Source organism: Diceros bicornis, chromosome 14 (genome assembly GCF_020826845.1).
Source record: "Diceros bicornis minor isolate mBicDic1 chromosome 14, mDicBic1.mat.cur, whole genome shotgun sequence".
NCBI classification, from domain to species: domain Eukaryota; kingdom Metazoa; phylum Chordata; class Mammalia; order Perissodactyla; family Rhinocerotidae; genus Diceros; species Diceros bicornis.
The window spans coordinates 37322563-37339891 of NC_080753.1; the positions used below are offsets into that span (position 1 = coordinate 37322563).

Below are 17329 nucleotides of genomic sequence, written 5' to 3' on the forward strand. Positions count from 1 at the left end.
GGGAGAAAAATGAAAAAGAGGAAGTTTGGCAACAGATGTTAGCACAGGGCCAATCTTCCTCAAAAAAATAAATAATTAAAAAATAAATTAAAAAAAAAGGACGATATGCAGAGTTAAAGAAATATACTAAAAGAGGCTGATAGAAGGATTGGCTAAATGAACAAATAGGCAGAGGTATTGCACAGAGCTTTCTATCTGTGCACTTCTTTTTCTCCAGAACAGTGTAGATGACCACATCATGCACTTGGCTCCCTGAGGATGTCCCATCCTCATATTGGTTAAAATTAGGTTAGATATACAACAGCTTTACTGACAACATTAAAAAAAGGCTATCAAAGGAGGAAATGAAGTTTTTTCTTGATTATCTATAAGTGCATTCTGCTAATTTTGCAACATAATTTAGTCATTTTAAGCAGTCAACTTTCTGCTTTTTTACACAAGTTTCAAGATTATTCCCTTAATCATCAGTTTTAATGTGCCATATGATAAGAAATATTTCGTTATTAATTTAAAACTTCATTAGAAAAGACAACTTAGTAAAAATGCAATTACTTTACTAAATCTATGAATGTTCATTACCTGTTTTTAGAGCTCTGTTTCATTACTTCAGGTGGAGAATAATCAATATTTTACTTCCTGTGAAATACATAGGTAATAATAGTAACAATCAGCCATTGTAATTTGGGAGTGAGAGGAATGCTGGCAGTTGCCCATTGGCATTCTGGCAGTGTGGAATTTGAATTGTTAAGAGGACTTCATTCTCCTAAGCCATGTTCCATCTTTGCTCTTGTTCTCTCCCCAGTAGCTTCTTACTGCTCCCTTAACATCCTTGTTTCTCAAGGTGTAGATGAGAGGGTTGAGCATTGGAGTTATAAGTCCATAGGAAAGTGCAAGATGCTTGCCCTTCAATTTGGCTGAGTTGCTCTTGGGTGCCATATATGCATAACCATTAATGGCTGAGCCATAGAACATAAAGACCACCAGCAGATGAGACCCACATGTGTTGAAAACATTCTTGTGACCCTCAGAAGATTGGATCCTAACTACAGCTCTGACAATGTTGATGTAAGGGAATAGAATCAATCCAATTGGGATCACTTTTATGACTACCACTGCTGCATACATCTCCACTTCATTGATCCATGTATCAACATATGGTAATTGAAGCATGGCAGTACCTCACAGAAGAAATTCTCCACCTGATATTGACCACAACGAGGCAACAGGAGAGTCGACACTGTTTGCACCAAAGAGTTTTTGAAACCTGTTACCAAGCCCACTGCTTCCAGCTGATGGCATAGCCAAAAATGCATGGTAACTGTGTAATGGAGAGGTTGGCAGATAGCTACATAGCGATCAAAGGCCATTACTGAGAGAAGTACACATTGAGTGGATCCCAAACCAAGGAAGATTAAAAGTTGAGCTATGTATCCTATGTAGCTGATGTTTCTCTGGTGGCTCCCTACATTTACCAGCATCTGGGGCACAATGGAGGTAGTAGAGCAGAGGGCCAAAAAAGAGAGATTAGCCAAAAAGAAATACATGGGGGTGTGGAGTCTGGGATCAAAGCATGACAAGCTAATGATGGCTGAATTCCCAAGGAGGGTCATGATGTAGAAGATGGAGATGACCACAAAAAGAACTATTTCTAGTCTGGGCCATTCACAAAAGCCCACCAAAACAAAGCCATTGAGGTGACTAAAGGTATTATTGAATCTTCTCGTTGTTGTGACACTACTTGCAGGGAACAGCGCAGAGAGAATTTTGGGAGCCTGATTATCCCATGCGTAGAACTTATTCTGGTTCAGGCACCTGCATGCAACCCAGGAACTGGATAGGGGATGCTGAACCAAAATCATTAATATATTTCCTTTTATTACCTCAGCAATAAAAGTGCGAATTAACAACCATGTATACCTATTTTAACAAGCATGTTTCAATTCATGGCTTTCATTTAGTAAACTCATAGTTTAAGAAGTAGAGATCATAACAGTAAAGATAGGAAAGAGGTATTGGAATATATTTGTTACAAAAAGAAACTGTTGGATCTAAGATTGAGAGAAACTGAAACTTCACTGATGCATCATTAAATCTCTAATTTACTCATGTGTTCTAACTTCATTCCCTTCAATTCAATTCATTTTCTTGCTGCTTTTTAATGTGTTTCTATTATAGAAGATGAAAAAGATCACCTTTGAAAGGCACTACCAGTTAAAGAAGGTAAATTCTTCTTTCTGCTTACTGTATTTCTCCTTTCTGCTTCTTGTAATTATGTTAATATGAGTAAAACTCCAAGTGCCAAAGAAAGTACACTCATGGAATTCATTTATTATGATATTTAGCCAATGAATAATTTGTAAGAGTTAACATAGCTAAGACTAATAGCACACAAATTTTCACTTAATTTGCTATATCAAAGACACATTTATATTTGTTGCAATAAATATATATGTATATCAAATAACAAGATCTAAAAAAAGTTTGTGGTTTCCATGGTTGGTCTCACTATTCCCATCATTTAGCCATACATCAAGTATAAAAAAAATCTCAAAATATGCTTTCATGCAATAAAACTTCAGTATCTTATAATCTTCTGCTTTCTGGAAAATATGTCTATACAGTGGATTTTATGTAGCAAAATGAAACGAGCTATGAAGAATATTACAGAAATTCTCTGATGTGAGTACTGGATGTGATCATGTATGTATACACACACACTGTCTGAATACTTCATTCATCTTATGTGTAAAACAAATATATAATTCAAGTGAGAACATTTTATTCAAACTTTGAACTACTTTCAATGCATCATTAAATTTGAGTATTACTATTAAAATAACAATAAAAACAATCATCATTCATGAAGCGATTCTATGAGTGAAGGGCTTTTTTAAGCACTTTACATACAGCGTCTCACTTAATCCTCATAAATCATTTCCATTCTATAGACAAAGACAGTAAGTTTCAGAAAGGTTAAATAACTTGTTTATGATGGCAGTGCAGGCATCAAACTCCTGATGCCAGACTTCCGCCCCAGAGAAAATCCTGTGTTTTTAAACAGTATTCTATATAGCTAAGAATTCATGAATAAACCTGTAGTGTGTGAATATTTAAACACTCACTTAGTAACATATTTTATTTAAAACATTAGATATTAGCTAGTAAAGATATAAAATCTGTCGTATCCAATAATCCGCATGCATGAATTCAAGGTCACTGTTTTGTCTGAACTGAAAGACGGCAAAGCATATTAGGCAAAACAGGTCTGTGTCCTGGAACGCACAGTGAGCTGGTTTACTAGCTAGCGCAATGAAGTAATAAAATTAAATAAGAATCGTAAATACTAGGAAGAATAAAACATTTTGACATAATTTACACATAATTAGTATCCTGAGGCAAATTATTAAAACATTTTATTAAAATTAAGTTCATAAAGTGAACAGTTACTAAAGAAAGGTACAATTTCAAAATATTTCTGTATAAATATAGATAAAATATTCCATATTGAAAATTTTTCACACATCACTAAGAATTTTAAAAAATAAAGAAATGCCATTTTTAAATGTTAACAATAGTATCATTTATTTAGAAGTTTCTCCTTAGAAAACATTCTAGATACAAAATCAGATGTAAATAAATATTTCAATTCCAGTATAAGCATCATCAGTATATTTACATTATTGAAAAATTAGAAAAAATAACCTTACTATTTCAGAATAGAGAAATGTTGAATATAATTTATCCATTGATTAGATTATTATACAGTAAATACAATTGATTTTAATTATGCAATACCTATTCACGATGCTCACAATATCTTAGAATATGAAATAGGCATAATATAAAATATGAAATATTTTACCAATATTGATGGAATATACATAAATTTATGTACAAAAAAACATGGGGAAAAATACCACAGAAAATGATACTTAGAATCATCTCTGGATTTGAGATTATTAATGATTTTCATTAAACTGTTGTGTTGCACTTTTCCAAATTTTATTCAGTGATTAGGCATTCTTTTCATAATGAACAAATATGTAATAGATGTTACTAAACAAGGCACCGTCTCCAAGGACGGTTCCTTATTTAATCTTGCTTTGTTCTGATTGTACTAAATGGTCTTTATTGAGTTATACTAAATGGACTTGCTATAATATATACTAGAACTCTTGGGGTTTTGGTATACTCTTTCCATTGCCATACAATATACCTGATTTTGTGCCCAAAATATTCTCATCAGGACTCATGGTGAAATCATTCAAAGAAGCAGTTACTGAGAGTGGAGACTGCATATATTCCATTTATATGATATTAATTTTATGTCCTTGGGGGATTAACTCAGTAACTTTCACATGGCGATTGTTATGGAGATTCAATGAGCTGATGTAAAACAACACAGAGATGGATAAAATAAAAGATTTAAATCCTAATTGATTGTTTCTATTGTGGCAGTTATCTTTTCATGATGACCAAAAATATTTTACTTTAGTCATCGATTTTTTTATGGTTAATCATATCCGTAGTACAAATATGCTGTTATTTGATAGGCAGTAAGAAAAAACTAAAAGTTTAAATCTTTTGGTTAACGTATTACCCTGGTAAAATGTATACTCTTCCCATATATATGTCATTCATCATTCACATTGTGATTTGTTTGATATAAATGTGAGAATGTTACGGAAAGAAGAGGCCATTCTGCAGTGTATGAAAACTTCTATCAATGGGTGTTCATTTGGGCAATGTAGGAAAACTTTCAGACTTGAGAAGGAATCTTAAAGGGGAGTAAGACAATAAAACAGAAATGAAGTCACCAAAGCCAGATTTCACCTAATTCAAAATTTAGTCTGTGGCCACTTGTAATTTCCATCTCTTTAAGGTATATTACTCACTAATCCTTTTGGAAAGAAGGAAGGAAGGAAGGGAGGGAGGGAGGGAGGAAGAAAGGAAGGAAGGAAGGAAGAAAAGAAAGAAGAAAGGAAGGAAGAAAAGGAAAGATTCTGATTTTAAATGTTTCCTTGAAAAAATAATCTGTAATAATTGCTTTTATTATACAAGAGCAGACTTCAAAGACAAAATACCATATAACAAGTCTTGGCTGAAGATATATCCAGAACTATTTTTACATCGTACTTAATCCACAATCATTCAAAACAGTTTTTTCTCATGTGTTCTTAGTATAAAACATATTATACTTTCTTAGCAATACTTCATTATTTACACTTTGTATTATAAAAAAGTATGAAATGTGTTTTTTCTTTATCTTCAATAGAATAGGACATAATTTTTAGCAATATGCATAATCAAATTGGTCCTGGAAATAAGTATATCTTTTGTATCATTTGTGCTACCTAGCTGGTATAATAATAAACTCTCTAAAACATTCTCAAGGTGCATGTCTGCAAACTTTCTGTTCTCTTGTGTTATGTTGCTAAAATGAATTTGTAGTACCCCTAAATCCACTGGCAATCCTTTCCAGACTACAAATTACATATATATAGAAAGATGATTCCTTGATAAATAGGGGCTCATCCACTTGATTATTTAAGTCATTTCCCAAACCTCTAAGCAGATTACGTACCAAATCTACATTGTTTTGGGGTAAGAGATCAGTTCATGCTTTAAAAGAATTACCAGGCATAATTACCCTCAGCTGTCAGTTAGCTCTTCCCATAATTAACAATCCTGGAAATTAAGACAGAAAAAATTACCTAGCCTAACTCAATACCCTACTCACTCTGGCTATTCAAATATTTAAATATCAACTATTCTTTTGTCTTTTGTTCTAAATAAGTTTTATTCTTAATAAAATTATTTTTATTTCACATACCATGATTGCCTCTCTCTCCTGCTGTTGTCCATAGTCTGTCTTCCTAAAACAAACTTATTGATTGTCAAAATGACAGTACTCTAGGCAAAATTTTCTGTCTCTATGGTCAAGAAAAGCATAGTGAAATAAGTGAGAGGGAGAATGTCAAATACTGTCTGATCTCACTCATTAAGTAGTAGATAATAACAAAAAAAAACAAACACATAGAGATAGAGATTGGATTGGTGGTTACCAGAGGGGCAGCAGGGAGAGAGGAGGGTGGGGGGATAATTAGGCACATGTGTGTGGTGATGGATTGTAATTAGTATTTGGGTGGAGAACATGAGAACATGATGTAATCGATGCAGAAATAGAAGTGTAATGATGTACGCCTGAAACTTATGCAATGTTATAAACTAATGTTACTGCAATAAACAAAAAAAAAAAGAAAAGCATAAAGAGTAAAAGTAACTTACCCTCTTTCAGAACTAAGCTTCCTTATCCTCTGAAAGAAGCATCTCAGAGGTTTTTTTTTTGTCTCTTACCTCTTAGTTTTGCTCCATTTTTCAACTTGTAAGGTAGTGTTTCACTCTCCATAGTTCCTCCTAAGTCCAACCATCTTTGTGTCTAAATGTCATCAAAATATTGACTCTGCTTATCTTTTATGACATATCTGAAAAAATACAAGGATACCTAGTGTCTACTTGTCTTCTACTCCTGAGGGAATGTAATGACTTTAGGATGGGGCATGCTAGAAATTTTGACCTTGGGGAACCAATCTCCCAGCTACAATTAAGCAATAATCATGGAGAAAGTAGCTTGGTCCATTGAGAAAATATGAAAAATAACCTCATAAACTCCTTACAAAGCAAATGAATTCTACATAACACTGCCATTTGGCTCTCCCTTCTATAGAATAAGTCCTGCATTTCAGAGCTATCTCTTCTCTAGATTATTTCCTGCCTCTGTTATTTATAAATAGACAAGCCAATTTTCAGCCTCAAGGAAAATTTTACATCTAATCAGAGTTCTCTTAGGGCCCTTTTATTGAAATAGGTATTTTTTCCAAAGAAATAATGTTTCCTTAAAGGCTAAATGCAAATCATGGAAAAACATACATTCTCTGGATTGAGTTTTGGATCCATAGTCCCTGTTGATAGATATATACCCAACTCATGAATCTTGAATTGCATATTTAGTGCTTACTTTGTGCTAGGCATTTTTTCATTAGAGCTTAATAAGAATTACACCATTTAGTCCTCCCCAGAGCCTCAGGAATACAGTATGTTATAAAACTTTTGGATTTCTATTTCAACCTGATAGTTGAGAAAACTATTTTTATTTTAAATTTTATTTTGCATTTCTGTTATTATGAATGAGGTCAATATTCCTTTTTTGTATTTTTAAAGGCCATATGCCCATTTGTGAAATATCTGTGCATATTTGAGGATGCTGTTGCAGTGCATGAGGGTTCCCTTTTCTTCACATCCTCTCCAACACTTGCTATTTCTTGTCTTTTTGGTAATAGCCATTCTGATGGATGTGAGGTAATATCTTATTATAGTTTTGATTTCTATTCCCCTAATAATTAGTGATATTGAACATCTTTGCATTGGCCTGTTAGCATCTGTATAAATTCTTTGGAAAAATGTCTGTTCAGATCTCTTGCCCATTTCTTGATCGGGTTGTTCATTTTTTTGTTGTTGAATTGTATGAGTTCTTTATATATTTTATAAATTAACACCTTCTTGGATATATGATTTCCAAATATTTTCTACCTGCTAGTGGGTGGTCTTTTCATTTTTTTGCTGGATTCCTTTGCAGTGCAGAAGCTTTTTAGTTTCATATAGTCCCATTTGTTTATTTTTTCTTTTGATTCCCTTGCCTGAGGAGACATGGTATTTGAAAAGATACTGCTAAATCCAGTGTCAAAGAGGGTACTGCCTATGCTTTCTTCTAGTATATTTATGGCTTTAAGTCTTACATTAAAATCTTTAATCGATTTGGAGTTAATTTTTGTGTATGGTGTAAGATAGTGATCTACTTTAATTCTTTTGCAAGTGGCTGTCCTGTTTTCCCAATACCATTTATTAAAGAGAGTTTCCTTTGTCCATTGTATGCTCTGGCACTTTTGTCAAGGACTAGTTGTCCATAAATGTGTGAGTTTATTTCTGGGCTCTCAATTCTGTTCCATGAATCCATGTATCTGTTTTTTTGCCAGTACCATGCTCTTTTGATTACTACAGCTTTGTAGTATATTTTGAAATGAGGAAAGGTACTCCAGCTTTGTCCTTTTTTCTCAGAATTGCTTTGCCTGTTTGGGGTCTTTTACGTTTTGTATAAATTTTAGGATTATTGTTCTATTTCCGTGAAAAATGTCTTTGGGTTTCTGATTGGGATTGCATTGAATCTTTAGATTGCTTTAGGTAATATAGACATTTTAACTATGTTTATCCTTCCAATCCATGAGCATGGAATATCTTTCCATTTCTTTACGTTTTCTTCAATTTCTTTCAATAATGTCTTATAGTTTTGAGTGTATAAGTCTTTTATGTTCTTGGTTAAATTTATTCCTAGATATTTTATTCTTTTTGTTGCAATTTTAAATGGGATTTTATTCTTGATTTCTCTTTCTGCTAGTTCATTTCTAGTGCATAGAAATGCAATTGATTTTGTATGTTTATTTTGTACCTTGAAATGTTACTGTATTTGTTAATTATTTCTAACAGTTGTCTGGTGGATCCTTTTGGTTTTCTATATAACGAATCATGTCATCCACAACTAGTGACAGTTTTATTTCTTCTTTCCCAATTTGGATGCCTTTTATTTCTTTTTCTTGCCTCATTGCTACAGCTAAAACTTCCAATACTATGTTGAATAAGAGTGATGAGAGTGGGCATCCCTGTCTTGTTCCTATTCTTAGAATAATAACTTTCAGTTTTTCACAGTTGAGTATGATGTAGGCTGTGGGTTTGTCATATATGGCCTTTATTAGTTGAAGTACTTTCCTTTTATACATATTTTCCTGTGAGTTTTTTCATAAATGGATGTTGGGTCTTATCAAATGCTTTCTCTCCATCTATTGAGAGTACCGTGTGGTTTTTATTGTTTATTTTGTTAATGTGGTATAACACATTGATTGATTTTCAGATGGGGAACCATTCCTGTACCTCTAGAATAAATCCCACCCGTTTGTGATGTATCATCCTTTTAATGTATAGTTTTATTTGATTTGCTAATATTTTCTTGAGGATTTTTGTATCTATGTTCATCAGCAATTTTGGCATGTAATTTTCCTTTCTGTGTTGTCCTCGTCTGGTTTTGGTACCAGGGTAATGTTGGTCTCGTAAAATGAGTCCCACCCTATTCAACTTTTTGGAAGAGTTTGAAAAAGAAAGGTACTAAATCTTCTTTGAATGTTTAGTAGAATTCACTAGAGAAGCCATATGGTCCTGAACTTTTGTTTTTTGTGAGGTTTTTGATTACCGTTTCCATCTCGTTACTTGCTATTGATCTATTCAGATCCTCTGTTTCTTCCGGATTTAGTTTTGGGAGGTTATATGATTCTAAGAATTTTCCAATTTCTCCTAGGTTATCCAATTCATTGACAAATAGTTTTTGATAGTGTTCCCTTATACTCCTTTGGATTTATGTATTATCTGTTGTAATTTCTCATCTTTCAATTTTGCTCTAATTGATTTGAGCCTTCTCTCCTTTTTCTGAGTCTAGTTAAAGGTTTGTCAATATTTTTTTTCTTTTCAAAAAATCAACTTTTAGTTTGATTGACCCTTTCTATTCTCTTTTTAATCTCTATTTTATTTATTTCCACTCTGATTTTTATTATTTCCACTCTTCTACTGACGTTGGGGTTTGTTTTTTCTTCTATATCAAGTTTTTTTTTTTTTTTTTTCTGCTGAGGAAGATTCGCCCTGAGCTTACATCCATGCCGACTTTCCTGTATTTTGTACCTAGGTTGTTGTCACATCTTGGCTGCCAGCAAGTGGTGTAGGTCTACGCCCAGGAATCGACCTAGGCTGCCAAAGTGGAGTACGCCAAACTTAACTAGGCCACGATGCCAGCCCCTAGAGTTCTTATAAGTGTAGTGTTATATTGTTTATTTGAGATTTTTCTTGTTACTTCAGATGGGCCTGTATTTCTATATACTTCCCTCAGTACTGTTTTGCTGCATCCCACAAGTTTTGGCATGTTGTGTTTTCATTTTCATTTGTCTCCAGGTATTTTTTTATTTCTCCTTTGATTTCTTCATTGATCCAATATTTGTTCAGTAGCATATTGTTTAGTCTCCACATATTTGTGACTTTTTCAGCTTTCTTCTTATAGTTGACGTCTAGTTTCATACCATTGTAGCTGGAAAAGATGCTAGATATGATTTCAATCTTTTTAAATTTATTGAGGCTTGTTTTATTTCCCAAAATATGGTCTATTTTTTAGAATATTCCATATTCACTTGAGGATAATGTGTATTCTCCTACTTTGGGATGGAAGGTACCATATATATCTATAAAGTCCATCTGGTCTAGTGTTTCATTTAAGGCCACTATTTCCTTGTTGACTTTCTGTCTGGATGATCTATCCATTGATGTAAGCAGGGTATTGAGGTCCCCTACTATTGTTGTGTTGCTGTCAATTTCTCCCTTTAAGTCTGTTACTAGTTGCTTTATATACTTTGGTGCTCCTATGTTAGGTGCATATGTATTAATAACTGTTATATCTTCTTCGTGGAACATCCCTTTTATCATCATATCATGCCAATCTTTGTCTATTGATATCATTTTTATCTTGAAGTCTGTTTTGTCTGATATACATATAGCTATACCTGCTTTCTTTTTTTGCCATTTGCTTGGAACACCGTATTCTGCCGTTTCACTCTGAGCCTGCATTTGTCTTTAGAGCTCAGATGGGTCCGTGGAGGCAGCCTATTATGGATCTTGTTTCTTAATTCATCCAGACACTCTGAGAATTTTGATTGGTGAATTCAATCCTATTACATCTAGAGTGATTATTGATATATGAGGGCCCTATACTGCCGTTTTATCTTTTGTTTTCCAGTTGTTCTATACATCTGTTCTTTATTTTTTCTTATATTTCTGTCTACCATTTCAGTTTGGTGTTTTTCTGTGATATTTCTTCAATTTTCTCTTTTTATGATTTGTGATGCTTCTGTAATTTTTTGTTTTGTGGTTACCATGAGGTTTGTACAAGAGATCTTGAGGATGAGCTAGACCTTTTTTTGCTAAAAATGTTTTATTTGCATTAGCCTATTCAGGTTCTGTCCTTCTCCTCTTCCACTTCTATGATTTTCTTCGTCACAAATTATTCTTTCTTGTGTTGTGAGTTTGTGTCTAAATTGAAGTGGTTATTCTTATTTTTGATGCTGTCTTTCCCTTTAGCTTTTATGGTATGATTAAGTGTTTAATAATCTATTTCCATATAGAGTTGCAATTTTATGATTCTGTCTGTCTATTTATCACCGTGCTGAAGGCCTTTTAAACCTTTTCCATTTTGTTTCTCGTTGGAGGGCTCCTTCCAACATTTCTTATAAGGCAGGTCTATTGGTGGTGAACTACCGCAGCTTTTGTTTGTCTGGGAAAGCTTTTATTCCTTCTTCATATCTGAAGGATAATTTTGCTGCATAGAGAATTCTTGGCTGATAGCTTTTGTCTTTCAGTATTTTGAATATATCATTCCACTTTCTCTTACCCTATAGAATTTCTGCTGAGAAATCCACTGAAAACCTGATGAGGGTCCCTTTGTAAGTTATTTTCTTTTCTGTGGCTGTAATTAATATTCTTTCTTTGCCTTTGACTTTTGACAGTTTTAACTTTATATGTTTTGGAAAGTGTCTTTTTGCGTTGAGATAATTAGTTCTATTAGCTTCATGTACTGGATATCCAGTTCCTTCCTCAAGTTTGGGAGGAAGCTATTATTTCTTTGAATAAGCTCTCTGCTCCTTTCTCCCTCTCTTCTCCTTCTGGGGTACCTATTATCCTTATGTTACTTTTCCTTCTTGAGTCAGATAGTTCTCATAGAATTTCTCCTTTTTAAAAAAGTCCTTGTTCTCTCTCCTCTTCCACCTGAATTATTTCCAGATTTCTATCTTCAGGCTCACTAAGTATGCCTTCCATAATGTCTTCTCTATTTTTAATGCATTCTACTTTATTTTTCCTCTCATTAATCCTGTTCTTCATCTCCAGAATTTTTTTTTTTTTTTTAGGGTTTCAATCTCTTTGGTTAAGTACTCCTTCTGTTAATTAATTTTATTCCTGAGCTCATTGAACTATCTTTCTGAGTTTGCTTGTAACTCATTGAGTTTCTTCATGACAGTTGTTTTTAATTCTCTGTCAGTTAGATTGTAATATCCTGTGGAATTCAAGTTTTGTTTCTGGAGAGTGGTCATTTTCTTTCTGTTCTTCTGTATTATTGTGGTTCTTCATGGTACTTGATGACTTGATCCTCTGCTGGTACATTTGTGATAGTAATCACCTTTATTATTTGGGTTAGGCTTTGTTTACCTTGGATCTGACCTGCTTCTGCTTGTATTTAAAAGCCTACATCTTCCACTCTCCACTGCCTTTGCCAGAGGTGTTGTCAGTGCCCTCCTTGTGCTGCTTGTGCCTCTGAGGTTGCTGGTGACTTGCTGCTTATGATGTTACTGCTGTACAGGTGTCACCACTGGCGTCACTGGACTGTGAGCACTTCTGTTGCTTCCAGGGTGGCCTAGGTCTCTTGTTCCCTCACTGGCTCTTTGTGTGTTCTCCATGTGTTCAGAGGTTCCTTCCCCATGCATCACCTGCAGTGCATCACCTGCAGTGCAGCTTCCAGGTTGTCTGGGGGTGCTGTCGGCAACACTGCCAGAGGTGCTGTGTTCACAGGCGCTGCATCCATACGCAGAAACTTGTATGCAGCCCTCACTGCTGGTAGAGCTGGTGTCAGGGGTGTCACCACTGGGGGCTGAGTCATGGGTTCTGTTGTGGTTACTGAAGCCTCCGGTCCAAGTTCCATCTGCCACTGTTGGGTGTGCTAGGAGCTAAGCAAAGAGTGTGTGTCATTGCTGCTCACTTGTGTAGCCTCTGGTCACTGAGTGTGAGTGAGCGTGTTTTGAAAATTCAGGTCAGAGCTCCCTATCCCAGCTGGGAAAATCCACATTTTGAATACTGTCCCCACTGTTGGTAAGACTGGGCCACTGCTGAAGGTGAGGGAAAGGGCAGGGCATCTGGTTCTGTTTTGTGTTCTGAATGCTAAGGGTGTGTGCACCAACCAACACTGCTGGGGAGGCAGGGGCTAAGCTGCCAGTGATGTCCCTGCCCCTGCAGCCTCTGTTCACCTGTGTGTGTGCATGTGAGGATCTACATTTTGGATCGCAGCTGCCCAGGGATCAGGCAAGGGGCTGTTCTCCTGTTTCACGGCTCCTGGAGGCCCAGTCCACTCACCTTTAGACATATAGATGCATGGATCTTTAAAATATTTTGTTCTGGGGCTCGCCCCATGGCTTAGCGGTTAAGTGCGTGTGCTCCACTACTGGTAGCCCGGGTTCGGATCCCGGGCACACATCGAGGCACCACTTCTCTGGCCATGCTGAGGCCATGTCCCACATACAGCAGCTGGAAGGACGTGCAACAATGACATACAGCTATCTACTGGGGCTTTGTGGGAAAAAAAAGGGGGATGATTGGCAATAGATGTTAGCTCAGAGCCAGTCTTCCTCAGCAAAAAGAGGAGGATTAGCATGGATGTTAGCTCAGGGTTGACCTTCCTCACACACACGAAAAAAAAGTTAAAAAAAAAATTTTGTTGTACTATGTAAGGAGCCCCTTGTTGGTCAATGGATGTCCGATTAGTCATAACTTAGCAGGGAGAGACAAAGGGAATAACTCATTCCACCATGAAGCTGACATCACCTCTCCCTCCCATTTCTTATATGTAATTGTTTTCTCAGATAGTGAGAGACCTGATTCTCATCTTCTATGTTTATTTACTTTTAATCCTACTGAACACATAAAATAGTTTCAGAATAGGTAACCATACCCCAATTAGAAATAGATTTACTAAGTAGAGCACAGTATTTGTGTGGAATTGTTTCTGTCTTTAGCCTGTGGTTTCCAGTCAAAATACTATTTTCCAGAACTAGTTCCTTTTTCCTTCATCCTTTAATTGTGGTTTTCACTGGGTTTAACTAGGTTAGTTCCTTTTTTCCTCCATCCTTTCAATACAGTTTTGTTGTTTATCTTATAGATTTTTATTTTATAATAATTCATATTCCATTAGATTCCACTCACATCCTGGTTGGTTTTAGTTAATTATTCATTTGAGGAGTATGTGAAATATTACTATGACTCTATTAGTGAGAGTTATCCAAAAATGTATACTCAGAAAATGTCCTCTCCTCATTGCTGCTAAACTATTCCCATTGCCTGTGTTTCATCCATTTTCCACCTATCTCTTGTGTGAAATCACTCATTAGTTTCTAGTTTTTGCTTCTTGTGCCTCTTTTGTTAAAATAAGCAGCTATGCATATTTTATTTCATGATCTTCTTTCTTACTTCAAGGGTAGCCTACTGCAAAATTTTAATTAAACTTATAGGCATATTTTATTTGAATATGCTTATTTTTTATCAATAAGTAATATGTGAATACATTGTCTTATTAAAAAAATGGAGAGAATCCTAAAGTTAAACCTGAAATCATATTCATCTCAAATATTTTATGTTAATTATCTGCAGTCATAACTAGAGGAATCCATGATTATCAGTTTGTATTTTTTCAAAACCATTTTTAAAATACTTTAAAGAAAAAATATTACTGCTTTTATATGTACATAATTATATCAAACTATATGCATCGCTCTTAATGTTAGGTTTTTTGAGAGATAGTCACATAGATATCCACCTTATGTCATCATATGTATGTATCAAGTTTTATTTAGTTAAGAATATTTTTATTATTTCCAAATTTTTCATGATTTTAAACAATGCTGCAATAAATATCTTTGTGGGTGTGTCTTAGTATTTATGTATGAGTGATCCTGTGTATTAGACAACTACAAGTAGATCCCCTCTGCTAAAGGATATGCCCACTAATAATTTTAAAAAACTGCTTATTCTAAGTGAAATAAGTCAGACTGAGAAATATAAACATTGTGTGATCTCACTTATATGTGAACAGATTGGTGGTTGCCAGAGATGAGGGTTAGGAGGGTGAGTGAAATGGATTAAGGAGAGCAAAGCATATAAACCTCTGGTTATAAAATAAATAAGTCATGGGGATGTAATATACAGCATGGTAACTACAGTTATTAATACTGTAGTGCATATTTGAAAGTTGCTAAGAAACTAGATCTTAAAAATCCCCATCAGGGGGCCTGCCCAGTGGTGTAGTGGTTAAATTCACATGCTCCGCTTTGGCGGCCTGGGGTTTGTGGGTTTGAATCCCAGGCACGGACATATGCACCACTCATCAAGCCATGCTGCGGCAGTGTCCCACATGCAAAATAGAGGAGGATTGCCATAGATGTTAGCTCAGTGACAATCTTCCTCAAGCAAAAAGAGGAAGATTGGCAACAGATGTTAGCTCAAGGCCAGTCCTCCTGAACAACAACAAAAAAGAATATCCTCATCACACACAAAAAAATTTTTGTACCTACGTATACTGATGAATATTGACTAGACTAATTGTGATGATTATTTCACATTATATACAAATATTAAATCATTATATGGTACACCTGAAACTAATATAATGTTATATGTCAAGTATACCACAATTAAAAAAATATTTACTACATAAAAAATTAATTGATACTACAAAATTTTTCTATAGTGTAGCTATATTGATTTGCACTCCCACCAAGACTGTATGAGAAAACTCATTGCCTATCCTCTGTCCCCCATATAGTACGAGTTTAACATTCAGAAATTTTGCCAAATAAAGTGCTGATACTCATTGTCTCAAATTGAAGCTATTAAGGTAATCACATAGTTTTCCTCCCATAAGCTATTATGTGGTTAAAATCTCTGTTTTTTTTTTGTGAGGAAGATCCGCCCTGAGCTAACATCCATGCCAATCCTCCTCTTTTGTTTTTGTTTTTGTTTTGTTTTTTTTTTGCTAAGGAAGACCGGCCCTGAGCTAACATCTATTGCCAATCCTCCCCCTTTTTTTCCCCCTTTTTCTCCCTAAAGTCCCAGTAGATAGTTGTATGTCATAGTTGCACATCTTTCTAGTTTCTGTATGTGGGGTGCCGCCTCAGCATGGCTGGACAAGCGGTGCGTCAGGGCACGCCTGGGATCCAAACCTGGGCCACCAGTAGCAGAACACACACACTTAACCACTAAGCCATAGGGCCAGCCCCTTATGTGGTTAAAATCTTTTAACACAGTTAAATTAAAAGATTTTCTAACTTAAAGCAATACATGTATTCCTGGAATAAGCTGTATTTGTCTGTGATGTGCTATTTTTAGAATATTCCTTTTACATTAAATATAGTTTTTTAAGAGTTTATGTAAAATTGCTGTATTTGTACTTATAAGGGGTATTGGCCAATAATATTTTCTGATGTTATCCTTGTTCTGTTTATGCATCAAGGTTACACTAGTCTTGTAAAATGAATTGAGTAACTTCCTGTTTCTTACTAAACTCTGGAAGAGATTCAATACGGTTGGAATTAGTGGTTCTTCAAGTTTTCTAGAACTCTCATAAAACAGATTCAGCCTTGTGCCATTGAAGGTAGGTCATTGGACATTTATGATTCTGAACTCATTTTTTAGAAAATTATTGATGTACTCAGGCTTTTTTCTTCTTAAGTGAATTGTGATAGTTTATATTTTTCTGTAGAAAGTTATGCACTGCATTGAAAATTTTGTTATTAGCTTAATATTATTCATAAAATAATGTCTTACGGCATTTAAAATCTCTATTATAATCTGTGTCACTTTTTATCTTCATATCTAACTCATGTAAATATTGTAGTTTAGAAGTTTTCTATTTTATTAGTCTTATCAAAGAATCAGCTTATTTTTTACTGATCAACTGTGTTTAATCTGTTGCATGAGTCTTTTACTTCATTCATTTCTCCTTTTATCATTATTATTTCCTTTCCTCTATTTTCTTTGGGTTCATTTTGTTGTTCTTTCCTTAACTTCTAAACGCAAGCACTTATTGTTTTTCCAACTATTCTTATTTTCAAATAAATGTGTTTAAAGCTGTAAATTTGACTTTTAATACTGCTGCATGCCACAAATTTTTATATGTACTTTTGCTGAAGTTAAATTGCACCTGTTTTGTAAATTTAATTTTTACTTATTCTCTAACTTGAAATTATTTAGGAGTGTGGCTTTTAGAATCCAAATACATGGGATGTTTGTCTATCGTTTTGCTGGTGATATCTATTTTGTGGCTATCATTTTGTTATTGACTTCTTATTTTACTATTGGTAAACATAATCTGCGAGAACGTTCTTTAAAATTATTGGTTTGTCATTTTCTCCCAGTAGTTCTGTTAGAT

At 34.7% G+C, this 17329-nt stretch overlaps 1 pseudogene; it reads right to left on the reverse strand.

Moving 5' to 3' along the window:
- Positions 1 to 693: 693 nt before the first annotated feature.
- Positions 694 to 12835, reverse strand: LOC131413327 (putative olfactory receptor 2B8; annotated as a pseudogene).
- Positions 12836 to 17329: the final 4494 nt, after the last annotated feature.